The sequence below is a fragment of the Trichomycterus rosablanca genome, chromosome 20 (assembly GCF_030014385.1).
Source record: "Trichomycterus rosablanca isolate fTriRos1 chromosome 20, fTriRos1.hap1, whole genome shotgun sequence".
NCBI classification, from domain to species: domain Eukaryota; kingdom Metazoa; phylum Chordata; class Actinopteri; order Siluriformes; family Trichomycteridae; genus Trichomycterus; species Trichomycterus rosablanca.
Genome location: NC_086007.1, coordinates 5,469,984 through 5,485,651, shown reverse-complemented (window position 1 = coordinate 5,485,651; position 15,668 = coordinate 5,469,984). Strand labels below are relative to the sequence as shown.

At 40.9% G+C, this 15,668-nt stretch overlaps 1 protein-coding gene across 2 annotated transcripts in view; it reads left to right on the top strand.

Annotated features, from left to right (window-relative positions):
• The first annotated feature begins 6,075 nt into the window (after window positions 1-6,075).
• Window positions 6,076-15,668, top strand: part of gdpd5b (glycerophosphodiester phosphodiesterase domain containing 5b) — a 53,200-nt gene continuing 43,607 nt past the window's right edge. For both annotated transcript variants that reach the window (XR_010015472.1, XM_063016575.1), the window contains exon 1: window positions 6,076-6,228. The gene's annotated coding sequence lies outside the window, so the exon portion shown is untranslated. The remainder of the gene's footprint in view (window positions 6,229-15,668) is intronic.

Sequence of the window (15,668 nt, the reverse complement as noted above, 5' to 3'; positions counted from 1 at the left end):
CACTTTTATCCAAAGCGACTTACAGTTGCAACAGTATACTATCTAAGCAGACGAGGGTTAAGGGCCTTGCTCAAGGGCCCAACAGTGGCAACCTGGCAGTGGTGAGTTCTGAACCAGCAACTTTCTGATTACTAGTCTAGTACTTTAACCACTAGGCTACAACTGCCCTTACTTGATCTACTCCTTATAAATCACCTTCCTGCCTTGATTGGTTGTTGATTTGATATTAAAACCACAGAAAATAATATGCTTTAATGTATTAAGTGTGTAATAAATATTATTTGTGCTAGTTTGAGCTTGAAATTCAATGAGAAGAGATGCTGTTTCACATCTCTTACAATTTTAAATACTTTTACTTTTTTATTATATTTTTTTAAGTAAAGAAAACATTGGACACAATTAATTACTTAAAACAATCTATATCCATGTACAGTACATAATAAAGTTTTCATCAAGCCTTTATAAGTTTGTTTTTTTCCTGTTTGCTTTCTGGATTCTTTTGTCCCAGATGTAAACAATATTTTAGGTAGGATATTCAGGACGCTGAGACAACATGTTTTGTCTGAGTATGAACTGCAAAAATGTGCAGCAGATGTCTCAGCAGATCGTGTTATCTGTTGGAATGTCTTGAGAGCAGCTTGAGTCTAAGCTGGTTACATTTGTTAACACTTAGTAAAGAATAAAATAATTTACTAACATTAACATTCCTTGTTTACCCTACAACTGTGCTGCCCTGTTTTTTTTTTAAACCCTCTAAAAGCAGCTGTTTAGTTGAACGAAAACACATGTGAAGTGGTGGACGTGAGACAGAGAAAATCCTGGAAACCTTCTGCTGTAAGGAATGGATGAATTGCATCAGTTAATCTTTCTTATCACTGCAACTACGGTCTGGAGGTGAAACACAACTGTTTAACACAGCTGTCTGCATTGTAATGCATGGTGAGATTTAGATTACAGTTATGTTTACTGTGGTCTTTTTTTATTTTTTGTTCTTTCTTTTGTTCTTTTCTGCTTTTTTTTTACTTTTACCATCTTTATAGAATATCCTTATCCACTTTCAATGAAATATAATTTGGTTGTATTTTGCTTTGTGTGATTTCCTTCTTATCTTTTATGTATGTACACACTACAATACTCTCATCCTGACTCTAAAAGTTTGCCTGCCATGTCAGCAATTTCCTCTCACTCCAAATGCTTGTTTCTTTGCTCTTTAAACATCTGGCACAGCTGCTAATATTGACAGTTAAAATGGCATACTTCTTAGAAGGACTGAAACACGTATCATAAAACAGTGAACTTTAATAAAGCAGTCTGTAGAAGTGTTATATTTAACCCAGTGAGTCTGACCCTGAAAGCGTGTGGTTTATGTACTGGCATGTTTGGAAATGCAGCTATGAGATGAATGGTGCTTTTAGATTTGGGGGAGTCATGAGTGCAGAGGTCCCAGGCAGAATATGATGTAAGACAGGAGCAATGTTACTCTGCTGCCTCACATGCTGATGCAACTTTCTGCTAAATTTCAGTTTTTCTAAAACCTGCAATTTATGTTAGATACACAACACTGGCTTTAGTCTACAGCTGTACACATGATTAAAAAGAGTAAAGAATTACTTATTTAAACTGCAGTTATTTACAGTCATAGAGCTTGATGGTGTCAGGGCGTATTGTTTTTTAGGCAACATGGTGATACAGTTTGTGTGGGTGCCACATAGCATCAGGGTCCTGGTTTCCAGGGATCAAACCTCATCCCCAGTCCCTGTTTGTAAAAAGCATATTTTCCCCATACACACTTGTATATGCTTATATGCTGATTTAACTTTGTACTGCTTACTCAGAAAGCTACATTTGGTGGCTTTTGGGTAGCACAGCGGTCTATTTTGTTACCTCACCAATGCTGAGATCTGAGTTTGAATCTCAGCTGTGCTGTTGTCCAGCTGAACGGCTACACAGATATGATGTTTGTCAGAAGGTATGGTTGATGGTTGTCTTTAGTACTGCTGCAGCCTCTGATTGCTGATCTAAAGTGTCTGCACAGAGATGATGGAATAATTGAGGTAATGAAAGACTATGTACACAATACTGATCTCTGTGTGACCCTGTCCCTGGCGAGTGAAAAAAAGAGGTTGGCAACTGCACACATGCCAGAGGTGGTGTTTGTTAGTTACAGCTCTTCTCGGTCAGGGTAGGCGTCTGCAGCAGTGGAAAAAAGAGTGGGGTTGACGGATACAACTAGATTCATGGGGAAATGCAGATATGGAACAATAAAAAAAAAGAAGCTAAAAACAATATTTTTACTAAGTTAAGTGTTTTGTAAATGTTACCAAAATTCTAATTTGATTTAAATGCATATTCATAATTCATAATACATATCAAAACACAGGAAGGCAATGAAACATACAGTAAAGAATATCCACTCTCAAAGTCAACAAAGAGGTCTAGGTTCAAACATAGAAAACAAGGATCAAGGAACTCAAACTAATCCAAGTGTATGATTACAAATGCTAATTAAGGGCTGATGGGAACAGGTGATAAATCAAAAACAAGAGCAGAGACATGGCACGGTTGTTGGGGCAGAAGCAAAGCAGAATGATGTGTAAACTCAGCTATGGGATTCATGGTCACTGTTGTCTGATTTGACTGCCATTAAGTTTCTTTTACATTTACATTTTCAGCATTTAGCAGACGCTTTTATCCAAAGCGACTAACACAATGAGCAATTGAGGGTTAAGGGCCTTGCTCAGGGACCCAACAGTGGCAACTTGGTGGTGGCGGGGCTTGAACCGGCAACCTTCTGTTTACTAGTCCAGTACCTTAACCACTGAGCTATCACTGGCTCTTTTAAAGTCAGTTACATGTACTTTGGTAACAACTTTTTGAAACCACTGTTGAAGGCAGTTACAGTAATGCAAATCTCTGATACTGATAAATGTCCAGTGTCTTCTAGTGGCCAGTGATAGCTTAGTGGTTAAGGTACTGGACTAGTAAACAGAAGGTTGCCGGTTCAAGCCCCGCCACCACCAAGTTGCCACTGTTGGGTCCCTGAGCAAGGCCCTTAACCCTCAATTGCTCATCGTGTTCTGCTCATTGTGTAAGTCGCTTTGGATAAAAGCGTCTGCTAAATGCTGAAAATGTAAATGTAGTGGTCTTGTGTGTAGAACACACTCGTGTAAGCAGTACAGGCTGTATGAACTGACCTGTCACTAGATGGCGACATTGGAACACAGTGAAGTCCGACATCACTGCATTATCTCTGGCAGTAGGTTTGGAGCCAGTACTGTAAAGCAGTCTAGATTGGTGGATATGTTATAAAAAAAACTAACTAAACGAACTAAATAAATAAATAAACTTAACTGGGGCAAGAAATGTACAGTTGAAATTTTGGTAGGTCAATCCTGGGAAGGTCCTCTGTGGCAAGTTTTCTCAGTTTGTGGATAATAGCTCTTACTGTAGTTTGCTGGAGTCCTAAAGACTAAGCAATGTCTTTGTAACTCTTTCTAGACTGATGCACTTAAATGACTTTGTTTCACAACTTATTTAAATCTCTATCACATGGTATCATGTGATACTTTTAAGACTTTAAAATTTAGATTCAACAGGCCTGGCAGTAATCACATCTGGGTGTGGATAATGAGTTTGTCAATTGAACTGACTGATTTAGAAGTTTATTGGGCAACTACTTTTTCTACATAGGACCAGGTTGGGCTGAACAGCATTCACTGCAAATGATTTTTAAATTGAACTCACATCTACAGCATCACTAATGAAAGAACAATCACAACAGATAGTAATTTAGATTTGTTTTATGCTGTAGTGAAAAAAATATTTAGTTTAGATTTTATGGAAATCTAAGGCAGTCAAATATGTGTATACCCAAATCTAGCAAACCGGATCATGACCCTGACCAGGATAAAGCAGTGGAAAAAAACTGATGATGATGACTATATTAAATACTAAATATAACCTACAACAGGGTACAGTGCAGTGGAAAAACTATATAACCACAAACAAACACCAGTGAAGAATTTCATGCCCAGAATTAATTTAGGCCAATCTAAGCTGTAAATGTCAAACTACTACTGTAGTCAAACTCAACTCACATCTTAGGCACAAGTTCAGCTTCTGAATGTTACATAAGTGTGCCGCTCCTGGAACTGTGTGCTCCCCCACCTTGCTAATCCTAAATCACCCACTGCCCACTGTGCCCCTTGCTGTTCCTCTTTACACAGAGGGGAAGTTCAGAGTTAACAGAGCAGATGGGTCTTGATAATCAGTGCTGACTAGTGGGTAGGGGTCCTCTTTATCTCTACAAGACCCAAAATGTCACAGGACATGGAATGTATCACGCACAGCAGCATTGTTGGAGCTTTCGTACATCTTATCTTTACTACCAGATTTAAAATAGTCCAGAACTAAAAATATCCAGCCAACAGCTTCCTGTAGTCAGAAACTGACAGTGATAAAGGACTAGAGGGGGATTTACCCACAACGATAAAGTGATAAAAGCTTAAATCATAACCAAGGTACACTACATGGCCCAAGAATGTGGACAGCTTGCCATGAACTTGATGGACATTCCATGGAGACAATGCAGTAACACACCCCAGACAGAACACCAATCCAATGCAAGGCCTCAGCCATCCTCCCCAATAATATCTGTATGAAAATGCCTGACTGACTGATATCACCGCTGGGTATTTTAAGAGTTCAAGAGAGGCTTTATTATCATTTCAGCTATATACAAGTTCATACTGAAATGAAGCAACGTTCCTCCAGGACCAGTGTGCAACACAGAACAGAAGTGCAAGACAATACAATACGTGCAGTGCAGATTAAAAACAGTACATTAAATACAAAAGACATTTTTAATCTAAAATAATTCTAAAATCTACAATAATTTCCTTCAGGATAAATAAAGTATCTATCTATCTATCTATCTATCTATCTATCTATCTATCTATCTATCTATCTATCTATCTATCTATCTATCTATCTATCTAAAAGTAATTAAGGGAGACAAGATAGAGATTAGTGTTGGTCAGTACATGGTACTGAGTAAATGATAGGTGAGGTAAAAACACATATTCTGATTTGAACCCTGGATCCAAGCAGTAGTGGGCTAGTGGGTAGCACTGTTGCCTCGCAGCAAGAAGGTGCTGGGTTTGATCCCGAGGTGGGGCGGCCCGGGTCCTTTCTGTGTGGAATTTGCATGTTCTCCCCGTGTCTGCGTGGGTTTCCTCCGGGTGCTCCGGTTTCCTCCCACAGTCAAAAGACGTGCAAGTGAGGTGAATTGGAGATACAAAATTGTCCATGACTGTGTTTGACATTAAAACTTGAACTGATGAATCTTGTGTAATGAGTAACTACCGTTTCTGTCATTAACGTAACCAAAGTGTAAAACATGGCGTTAAAATCCTAATAAATATATAAACACATGGGACAGCACGCCGGTCCATTGCAGGGTTCCTGCCTTGTGCCCAGTACGGATCCACCCAAAGGCTGCAGCCATAAATTGAACATTGGGGGGACCAAATCAACAGTAGAGGAGGGCTGGGTTCCTTCAAGAGGTGCCATATTTATTTATTGTTTTACACACTTTGGTAGTTACAGGTGAGGCAAAATTCATCAGTTCACAAGTTTAATGTCAAACACAATCATGGACAAATTATATATTCAGTTAACCTGCACATCCGGAGGAAACATACGCAGACACGGGAAGGACCCGGACCGCCCCACTTGGCGATCGAACCCAAGACCTTCTTGCTGAGCCACAGTGCCACCAGAAAATGAGTGAATAAATGAAACCGCCCTGCACTGATGCTCAGTGGAATTAATCAGCCGATTGCACAATTGGACCGAAGAATTCATAACTCCGCCTTATTACTGTCAGTGAGGATTATGATTGGATAACACCAACCCTAGGTCCCGCCCATTATTCGCAGCCCCGCCTGTTACCTACTACAGGAGGTTACTATGGATGATGAGCAGTAACGTTAGCCCAGCTCTGATAGCTCCAACACAAGGTGAACGTGAATTTACACTGTTTAGAGCTTCCTGTGGGATTATGTTTATTTAAATTATTTTTTAAATTGGTATTTATTAAGTCAACGCTGCAGAGGGATTTTATACTGAAGTTTGTTAGGTTTTACAAAGCGCTTTTATTCGTTTGGAGACACGGAGAGACATTCCACCTGGTTCCTACTGTACAAGCCAACGGAGTGTAAAGAAAAGGTAAAAAAATGAATTCATAACTTTTAAATACAATTTTATGCAAACACACATGTTGGTTTGTTACCTGGAGAAGAGAAACAACATCTAAATATTCGTGTGTTAAAAGCAGGAATAAACAGGTCGGGCTACCAACAGTGTTCTTATTTATATGTTTCAGTACAGTGTGCAATTCAATATAAATTCCTTTTAATTCTGTTAATTATTTAGATTCATTTATTAAGTAAATATCCACAGTTCAACATGCTGTAAACGCCCTGTTTGACAGTCCAGATCCCCCCTATACACGTGTACTGCATGGTGTGAAATACACCCATCCTATACACTCCTGGAATAGCAAGAATCCCTTCATTATGTCAGATTTCCAAGCAATGTGAGGCAACTAACAGAGTTCCAACATGACCACATTTTTCTAAAAGGGAGTTTTCTGAAAATAAGCATTTATTAACAAAAATAGTCTCAAAAGATGTTTGTTTTGTTTGTTTCATTAGGATTTTAACGTCATGTTTTTACACTTTGGTTACATTCATGACAGGAACGGTAGTTACTCATTACACAAGGTTCATCAGTTTACACAAGGTTATATCCAGCACAGTCATGGACAATTTAGTGTCTCCAATTCACCTCACTTGCATGTGTTTGGACTGTGGGACGAAACCGGAGCACCCGGAGTAAACCCACGCAGACGCAGGGAGAACATGCAAACTCCACACAGAAATGACCTGGACCGCCCCACCTGGTGATCAAACCCTTTTGCTGTGAGACAAAAGTGCTACCCACTTAGCCACAGTGCCGCCCTAGTCTCAAAAGATGTATATTGTTATAAATGGACCAGTGCATCAGCAAGGAGAACCAGTGGTCAAAGATCATTAAATGGAAGGCATTTTCCAGCAGAAGTTCTCAAGCTTGTTCATGTTAAGGGCAGCCATGTAAATAACTCCTAAGTTCAAATGACAGCAGTTTTAAAATGATTATTTTGAACAATATCTTGAAAATAATATAACTATTACTGGGTGCTTAATGGGCCAACAGTAAATTATGCAAGCCCACTACCACTGGGATCAGTGGCTTGAAACCCCAGCAGTGAAATTGACCAGTTAGGCGAGACACATATAGAAATTATTGGCTATGTCTAGGGGTGTAACCAAGGCCCTGCCATGGATTGGCATCCAGGGTGTGTGGTTGCATTGCATCCAGTGATTCCTGGGAACCTGGACCCACCGTGACTGACGTAAATAAAACACTGGTAAAGCATGAAAATAAAATAATAAAGGACAATATCTTTTACTACCTTCATCTTTTATAATGGATCTTTTTCTGTGATCACAACTTAATTTTCTATGTGTTTAATGTGATTTGCACCTTTTACATCATAAGATAAACTATACTGGTATGGTGACAAACCCAGAACATCAGGGTTCCTCTGTAATGTGGAATATGGCGACAGTATTATTTTATCACAGACTTTGAGGGGTTTATTTCTTTTGGTTTATTCTTTTATGTTTTCTTGTACAGATGTTGATAAAAGCTTTGGTTTATCTTGGATGTTATAGTAAGACATGTTTACTCTTTGACCTGATAGATTCACATGTGACCCTTTTCTTGGAGACACATGTTCAAATAAGCTAATCTGTATTCTGGAGATAGGTGTGGATGTTTGCTGATTACGGCAACATTCTGACATTGCTCATACCCTATTGATTTGTTTAGATACAAACATCGCTCTCCATTTTCTGATAAAAATGCAATAAGTAATTTGTGTTTTATAGGTATTCAATAAAAAACAGCATGAAGAAAAAGCAATAAACTTTGTAAATGTATGTGTTTGTATTTTGGAGAGTTGGTATAGGTTGGTATAAGAAAAGTTTGTGAATAGATCAAAAACACCTTCTTTGGCGCTCATGTAAACAGATAAATAGATAACACGATGTTATCATGATTGGTTATATTTATAGCATTTAGCAGACTTGTAGGTAATGTCCTGGTACCAGATACAACAGGACTCCCTCAGATGATCCAAGTTTATTGGTCAGATGGTCCTAATGATTTGGCTAATCAATAATGCATGCAGAATGATTTTAGAACCATTCTGTTTGCAGACTAGTTGCTGAGTTTGGTTCTTGAACTGTTATAAATGGATCCAGTTCAAGAATGTATCATGTTATTGATGGTGGCAGCTGAAAAAGTGGGTGCCACACAGCAGCTTGGGTTCTTGGGAGATGCTTTTTAGCATTGTTAATAATGTCTTTTAAATAACATATTCATATATGTTTTGTATGTGTGTAAAAGAGTCAGTATTTATCACTAAGAAAGCTGTCAGCATTTATTACTATAGCACAAGCAAAGCTGGCCAACGTCTGTTAGCCTGAGCGCTGGTGTTGGATGTGGTGAAATTGGCTGTTATTACTGTCAGTCCTATGGGAGTCCACAATTGCCTCATCCTTGATTAGGTAGCAACCCCCACACACGTGTTCAGTAATTAGGTGCTAGTCACTGCGTCTCGGTCTACTCTCCTATTGTCAGCAGACCCAAAACACTGGAGTTATTTTTAGATGGTGATTATTGCAGGAGTGACCGTCTCAGATGATTAGATCAGTACAGCTTAATTGGGGGATATTAAAGCACTTATGAGTTCTCTCAAGTGCTGGAATGTTTATTGCATGAGTTGATATGTAGACTATATTTGTGTTAGGTGTTCCCTGGTTGCACACACAGGCTCGATGTCCTCTTATGCCCCTAAATTGGGTGTGTGTACCAAAAGAATTGGTGGTCATAAATGAATTTTAACCTCAAGTTTGTGTGAATCTGTTTTATTATGTGTTTTCTACAGACTAGCTTAGATTTATTCATTTATTTTCCTTAACTCCTGGTCAGGGACGTGGTGGGTCCACTGCAACTCACTCACTGGGTGCAAGGTGAGATCACTTTGGACAGGGTGCCAGTCTGTCTCATGGTATCCAACACTTAAACAATTAGACACCCTCATAATGTAGAGTAGCCAGTTCACCATGTATGTTTTTGAGAGGGTTTAGGAAACCAGAATACTCTAATAAAAGCCACCTGAACTCTAAGAACATGCTAATTTCCTCTAAGACAGTGATCAGAGGCAAGGATTAAACCCAATGTGTGAAATCCACTACACCAGCTGCACCACCATGCTGCCATTATAATCAGACTAGATCGATTCATTTCATTTTCATGTTTTATCACCTCTTTGTCCTGGTCTGGGATGAGGTGGGTGCAGTTTTCCCTGAATCATTGTGCGCAATACATATATATACCTCGGACTGGGGGCCAATCCATTGCGAGGCCTCTGCCAGTTCCTCATCATACATAGCCAATTATGTCTGCATGTAGACACAGAACTGGCCGACAGCATCGCTGGGGATTCGAACACTGGATCCTAGTGGAAGAGAGCTAGCCCAGTTTACCGCTGTGCCACCCAAGAACTTAGATGGACTTTTAAAATATATAATTAATGATTAAATTAAGCAAGGTGATGCATAGTTTGTGCATTAAGCTGTCCTTGCATGTTTAATCAGGCCTGGTTTGGGGCAGTGTGTTGGCTCTAGCATGTTGGGTAGCTTCCAGTCCAGATGGTTACCTGTTCTCCTGCTTCATCTGACAGATGGTCCCGAGTTGCTGTTTTCTCAGAAACCTTCAAAAGCACCAGAACGAGTTAAAGATTCGATGATTTTTCTCCTCAGTCTACGTTCCTTCTGGGTTTACATGCCTTTTTTCCGCTCCAGGCTTTCCAGTCAACCGTATCAGCACCTATTTTCTGATTAAGAGCCGAGACTGAATTACGAACTCCTTCTAGAAAGTCCGGCTTCTCTTACTGCCCATTGTTGCACTGCTTTTTACATCGAGACTCAGACAGGGCAGCGGGTTCAGATTGAGTTCAGGTGGTCTGCTGGAAGTGGAATTCTGCTTCTGAACTAATGATTTAGACAAATTTGGGTGTCTGGGTCTCTCTGTGTGCATGTTTTCTGGGGCATTGACAGCAGTGTACTGCAGAGACGTTACATGTAAGCGTGGCCCAAAGCCGAAATAACTAATAAGTGAACTGACACAGAGGTCGATTGTGTGAAACTTGGCTAGTGCAAAGGCCAGCAAGTTACTGTGCAAGTGAAATACAGAAGCAAATAATTTAAATATTAACTCCATAAACACACAAAAGAAGAAAACATAAAATTTCTCTGACATGTATATACACTCATTCATTACATGTCTGTACTGAATATGACCGAAGACCAAATAAGGTCATGAATAAGATCCAGACTACACTTTATGTAAAAACTAGGGCTGTCAAACGATATTTTTTTTAAATCGTGATTAATCTCAGAATTTCATATAGTTAATCGCGATTAATCGCATTAAAAAAAAAATCTGTGTAAATGTTATAGAAAACAAGGATTTTTAAGTGAAATGTTACAATTAAAATGGTGAACACATTATGCTAAATGTACTTATGTTAAAAACTGCTGGGACAAGAGAAAACTGTAAGGGAGTTTTATTCACTCACATACTAGGCAGTAATACTATCCAGCAGAGACCCTTGACTTCGTATATATGTCAGATTGTAGGTTAGAATTTCTCCATCAGCAAACATTGTAGATCAGCGGTGCTTTAGGTGGGATAAGGCGTAGTTATTGTAACAGACTTTTCTGTGGTTGTATTGTGACAATGGTTTGATGGACGTTTCTACACGAAGTGAGTGTGTTTTGACCCTTTGGGGCTTCCATAGTTCATGGAATAGCATGCTTGGCAAACGCGATGACTCTAGCTGTCCGCTATTCGGTACCGTAACAGAAAAAGTAATAAAGTGTTCTGCTCCTGACAATTTGTGAATACCGTGTATTTATTTCTTTATTAAGCAAGTGCATCACTACGACGCTCGGTTACATTTGAGAAACGCTGTCTTAATGAGAGATGCCGAGCACGGTCAAGTCTCAACATGAACTACGGATGACTCGCCGAGCCAAATAGAATTTGCGTTAACGGCACTTTTTTTTTTTATCGCGTTAAATTGAGATCGCGTTAATGCGTTATTATCGCATTAACTTCGACAGCCCTAGTAAAAACACATTATCTACTTCTCCCTTGCTTTAAAAAAATATCTTGCTTTTTCCCCCTTTTCTCCCAATTTTGCATAGCCAATCTGCTGCACAAGAGGTGTATATTTGCCTGACATACACTCCCTCAGATGTCCAGCAATCCCTTCTTATTCCCATACTTTGGTGAATTTGCGTGGGTGGTCAGCTTCATGTACGGAGAGCCACGCCCCAATCTCTGCACACCTCCACTTTCTGTAGTGGTGCCCTAGGCAACAGAGGTCCTTAGACAGCGTTGATAACCCCACCCCTTTGTCCTACTAGAAGGCGCCCAGCCAATCAGTAGCAGAGCCCGGGAGCTCAGAATCTTAGTGCTTGTGTACTGGAGTATTATCCAGCTTTTTTGATGCTGTTGGTGGGTGAAGGCACCAGACTCGTCAGTGTGCTCTCAGTGCTGCTCCCAAGTCCGGAGAAAATAAGGATGGTTGTGTTAGGAAGGGCATCCGGGGTAAAAGCTCTCTCTCATCGCTGTTGTCACCCCGACCCCCGATTAAGCAGAGCCAAGGCTGTCACATGCCCCCTCTGACACACAGCTTATTGCTTCTTCTTTTTTATCTGCCAGGGGTTCGCGATCTCACCGAGCGCAATATCGTGTGTGGAGAGCTGCGATCATCCACTCCCCATGCAGGCGTCTTGACCGGTCAGAAAAGGCCACACTCACAACAGGCAACCAGTAATCCTTTTTCAGCCACTATACCTCCCCTACAGACACACAGCCAGTCATGTTCCTGTGTAGGCAATTTGTAGGAGGAAATCAAAGCACCCAAAGGAAACCCACCCAGACACTGGGAGAACATGCAAACAAACACAGAAAGGTTTCTGACTGGCCAGCTGGCAATCAAACCCAGGCCCTTCTTGCTGTGAGGTAACAGCGCTACCCGCTGCGCCAACGTGCTGCATAGTTTATACAGTTCCAGCAAACTACTCTGTAAACAGTCGTGTATCATGAATATTATGACAGTATATTGGACTTGTGTGATGCTGCATTGTTTTAGTTGCAGATTTACTTTAGATGTTTGTTCTGTCTCTTCCTGCTGCTTTTAATTAGCACCAAAGAAAAGCTAAACCCTCCACTCAGCACTCCAGCACATCCCTACTCATCCACGCTTCATCTCCCTGGCACCTTAAATCACACACTACTGTCACTGTTAAACACAGAGGGAGGAGATAACTCCGACCGCATGTCATCACCTAGCAATTATACTGACAGTCTTTCAGCTGTAATGCCATGGAACTGTAGGTAGTTTATCTTTAGAGAAAGCAAACTGCTTCCTGCCACTTGGGTAGATTTGTGTTTTTAATTTGTTTTTGTTTGTTAGAATTTAGAATTAAAAAGCTTCATTAATATTTAAAATTTTTCCTTCCAATTTTCTTCCCTAATCTAGTCCTATCCAATTACCCTGATTGTGTTACGCCTTACCTCTACTGATGCAACCCTCCAACTGCTGATTGGGGAGCCTCAAACTGACACACGCCCCCTCCGACACATGCGCAGTACCGACTGCCTCTTTTCACCTGCATGAGGCGAGTTCATATGTGGATCGGCCTTGTGCACGGAGAGCCACACCCTGATCAATGCATTATTCCCCAACTCTGCGCAGGCGCCATCAATCGGCCAGCAGAGGTCATAACTGCACCAGTTATAAGGAACCCTGGTCCGGCTCAGATCGTTGTTTATGTGGCCGCCAAGCCCAGCCGGATGGCAGAGCTGAGATTCGATACGATGTATTCGAAATCCCAGCTCTAGTGTGCTAGCTTATTTTACTGCTGCGCCACCTGAACGGCCCCTTAACATTTAGGATTGATGATACATTAGACAGGTTTTACAAATACACATACAAAACATCCAAACTGTTGATTTATGCTGAGAAGAAATCTAATGAAATGTAATTTGTTTTCTTTTTGGCGGCTTCCATGAATTCCACAGTCGTCGAAAAGTCACCACAGCAGATCTGGTTCACATACCAGACATGGCACAGTTTTTACACTGGATGCCTTTGCTAACGCAACCCTGCCAATTTTATCTGGGCTTGGGACTGGCACTGAGAGTGCACTGACAATTGCACCCAACCATAATAAATATTCTTATTTATTATTTTTCCTGTTAACCTGTGGGCATCTCACAAAACAGAAGTAAACTGTAGTTTTTCATTTATTAGATTAGAACTACAGTTTTGGCATTATGAAAATGACATTGCACACCTTTAATGTGATGCTTTTACCAAAGCTCCCACCTTAACAACTCCAAAAACCTCCTTTCTTTTAAAATGTGCTGAAATTTGACACCATGTCCTTCATCTAACTGAATACCATGAGGGACCAGTCTATATTTAGCTTGAATCTATTAGACCAGCCTGGAATGATCAATCACGCCATGGTCTGACTCCTGATGCTGACAGTTCTGCTGACTCTTTCACTTTTCACTCTCTCTGTGATGGATGATAAACGGACTTTGTGAATGAAGGATGGAGAACTGAGGGTTTTACTCATGGTTTATTCTCTGACCAGGCCATCCATGGTCATCCATCACCATTTGTAAACAAGACGTACATATACAATCCTGCAGGTTGCAGGTTTTAGCCCCACCATCACAACGTTTGGGACATTGGTTGGCATCTGGTTCTGTTTTGTTGCTTTTGCACTGGACAGTGGCCTGATGTGGGTGGTAGCTAAGAGTGGTCAAGGCCCCGCGAAGGATTGTTACCGGGGTGTGTTACTTTATTATGCCCAGGGATTAATTGAATGCAGGTTCCAGAACAATGCTCCAAACATGTCTGTGCTTTATACAGTTAACCTTTTGAATTATGTAATGTTGTTATACACAAAACAATAATATACAGCTTCAAACCTGTTTCTGGTAGTTTTTACCACTTACTTTACACCCCTTGTCAAATTTAATGTTTTGTTAATTTTCTTGTGTGCAGCACGGTGGCTCGGTGGGTATCACTGTCGCCTTACAGCAAGAAGGTCCTGGGTTCAATCCCCAGGCAGGGAGGTCCAGGTCCTTTCTATGCGGAGTTTACATGTTCTCCCCGTGTCTGTGTGGGTTTCTTCCAGGAGCTCCGTTTCCTCCCACAGTCCAAAAACATGCAGTCCGGTTAATTGGAGACTGAATTGCCTTATAGGTGAATGTGTGTGTGTGTGTGTGTGTGTGTGCCCTGCGATGGACTGGCGCCCCGTCCAGGGTGTTACTGTATGCCTTGCACCCATTGAAAAGCTGGGATAGGCTCCAGCGCCCCCCCAGGATCCCCACAGGACCACTACAGAGCAAGTATTATCTGGGTGGGGGGTCATTCTCAGCACTGCAGTGACACTGACATGGTGGTGGTGTGTCAGTGTGTGTTGTGCTGGTATGAGTGGATCAGACACAGCAGCGCTGCTGGAGTTTTTAAACACCTCACTGTCACTGCTGGACTGAGAATAGTCCACCAACCAAATATATCCAGCCAACAGCCAACAATCCAGCGCCCCGTGGGCAGCGTCCTGTGACCACTGATGAAGGTCTAGAAGATGACCAACTCAAACAGCAGCAATAGATGAGCGATCGTCTCTGACTTTACATCTACAAGGTGGACCAACTAGGTAGGAGTGTCTAATAGAGTGGACAGTGAGTGGACACGGTATTTAAAAACTCCAGCAGCGCTGCTGTGTCTGATCCACTCATACCAGCACAACACACACTAACACACCACCACCATGTCAGTGTCACTGCAGTGCTGAGAATGATCCACCACCCAAATAATACCTGCTCTGTAGTGGTCCTGGGAGAGTCCTGACCATTGAAGAACAGGGTGAAAGGGGGCTAACAATGCATGTAGAGAAACAGATGGACTACAGTCAGTAATTGTAGAACTACAATAACTGTGCTTCTATATGGTAAGTGGAGCTGATAAATAGATAGTCAGTGTAGAAACAAGGAGGTTTTAATGTAATGTCTGATCGGTGTATATGGCTAAGTATGCCTAAGAACCAGTGTTTTTGTTTAAATAGTATGAAATCTATGCAAACCACTTTTAACAGCACACTGTCAGCCACTTCTAACTGTCTCAGTGTTATTATAGCTAACCTGTTTTTGTTTGAGTCAATGCTTAAGGCAATGCTTGCACAACATTATCATTTTGTGCAATATTTTATAGCACTCTTCAGCAGAACACATGATTTTTCTGCCAACTGTTTCTTCAGATCGTGGTAATAAAAAACAAACGAACAAAAAGGTGTGGTCTCGTATAAATGAAAAAAAATTAAAGTGAAAGCTACTGAAGATTTATGGTAGTTCTGTACCAACAGAAGTTTCCACAGTAGAGAGCTGAAATCTGTGTAAACAAATAT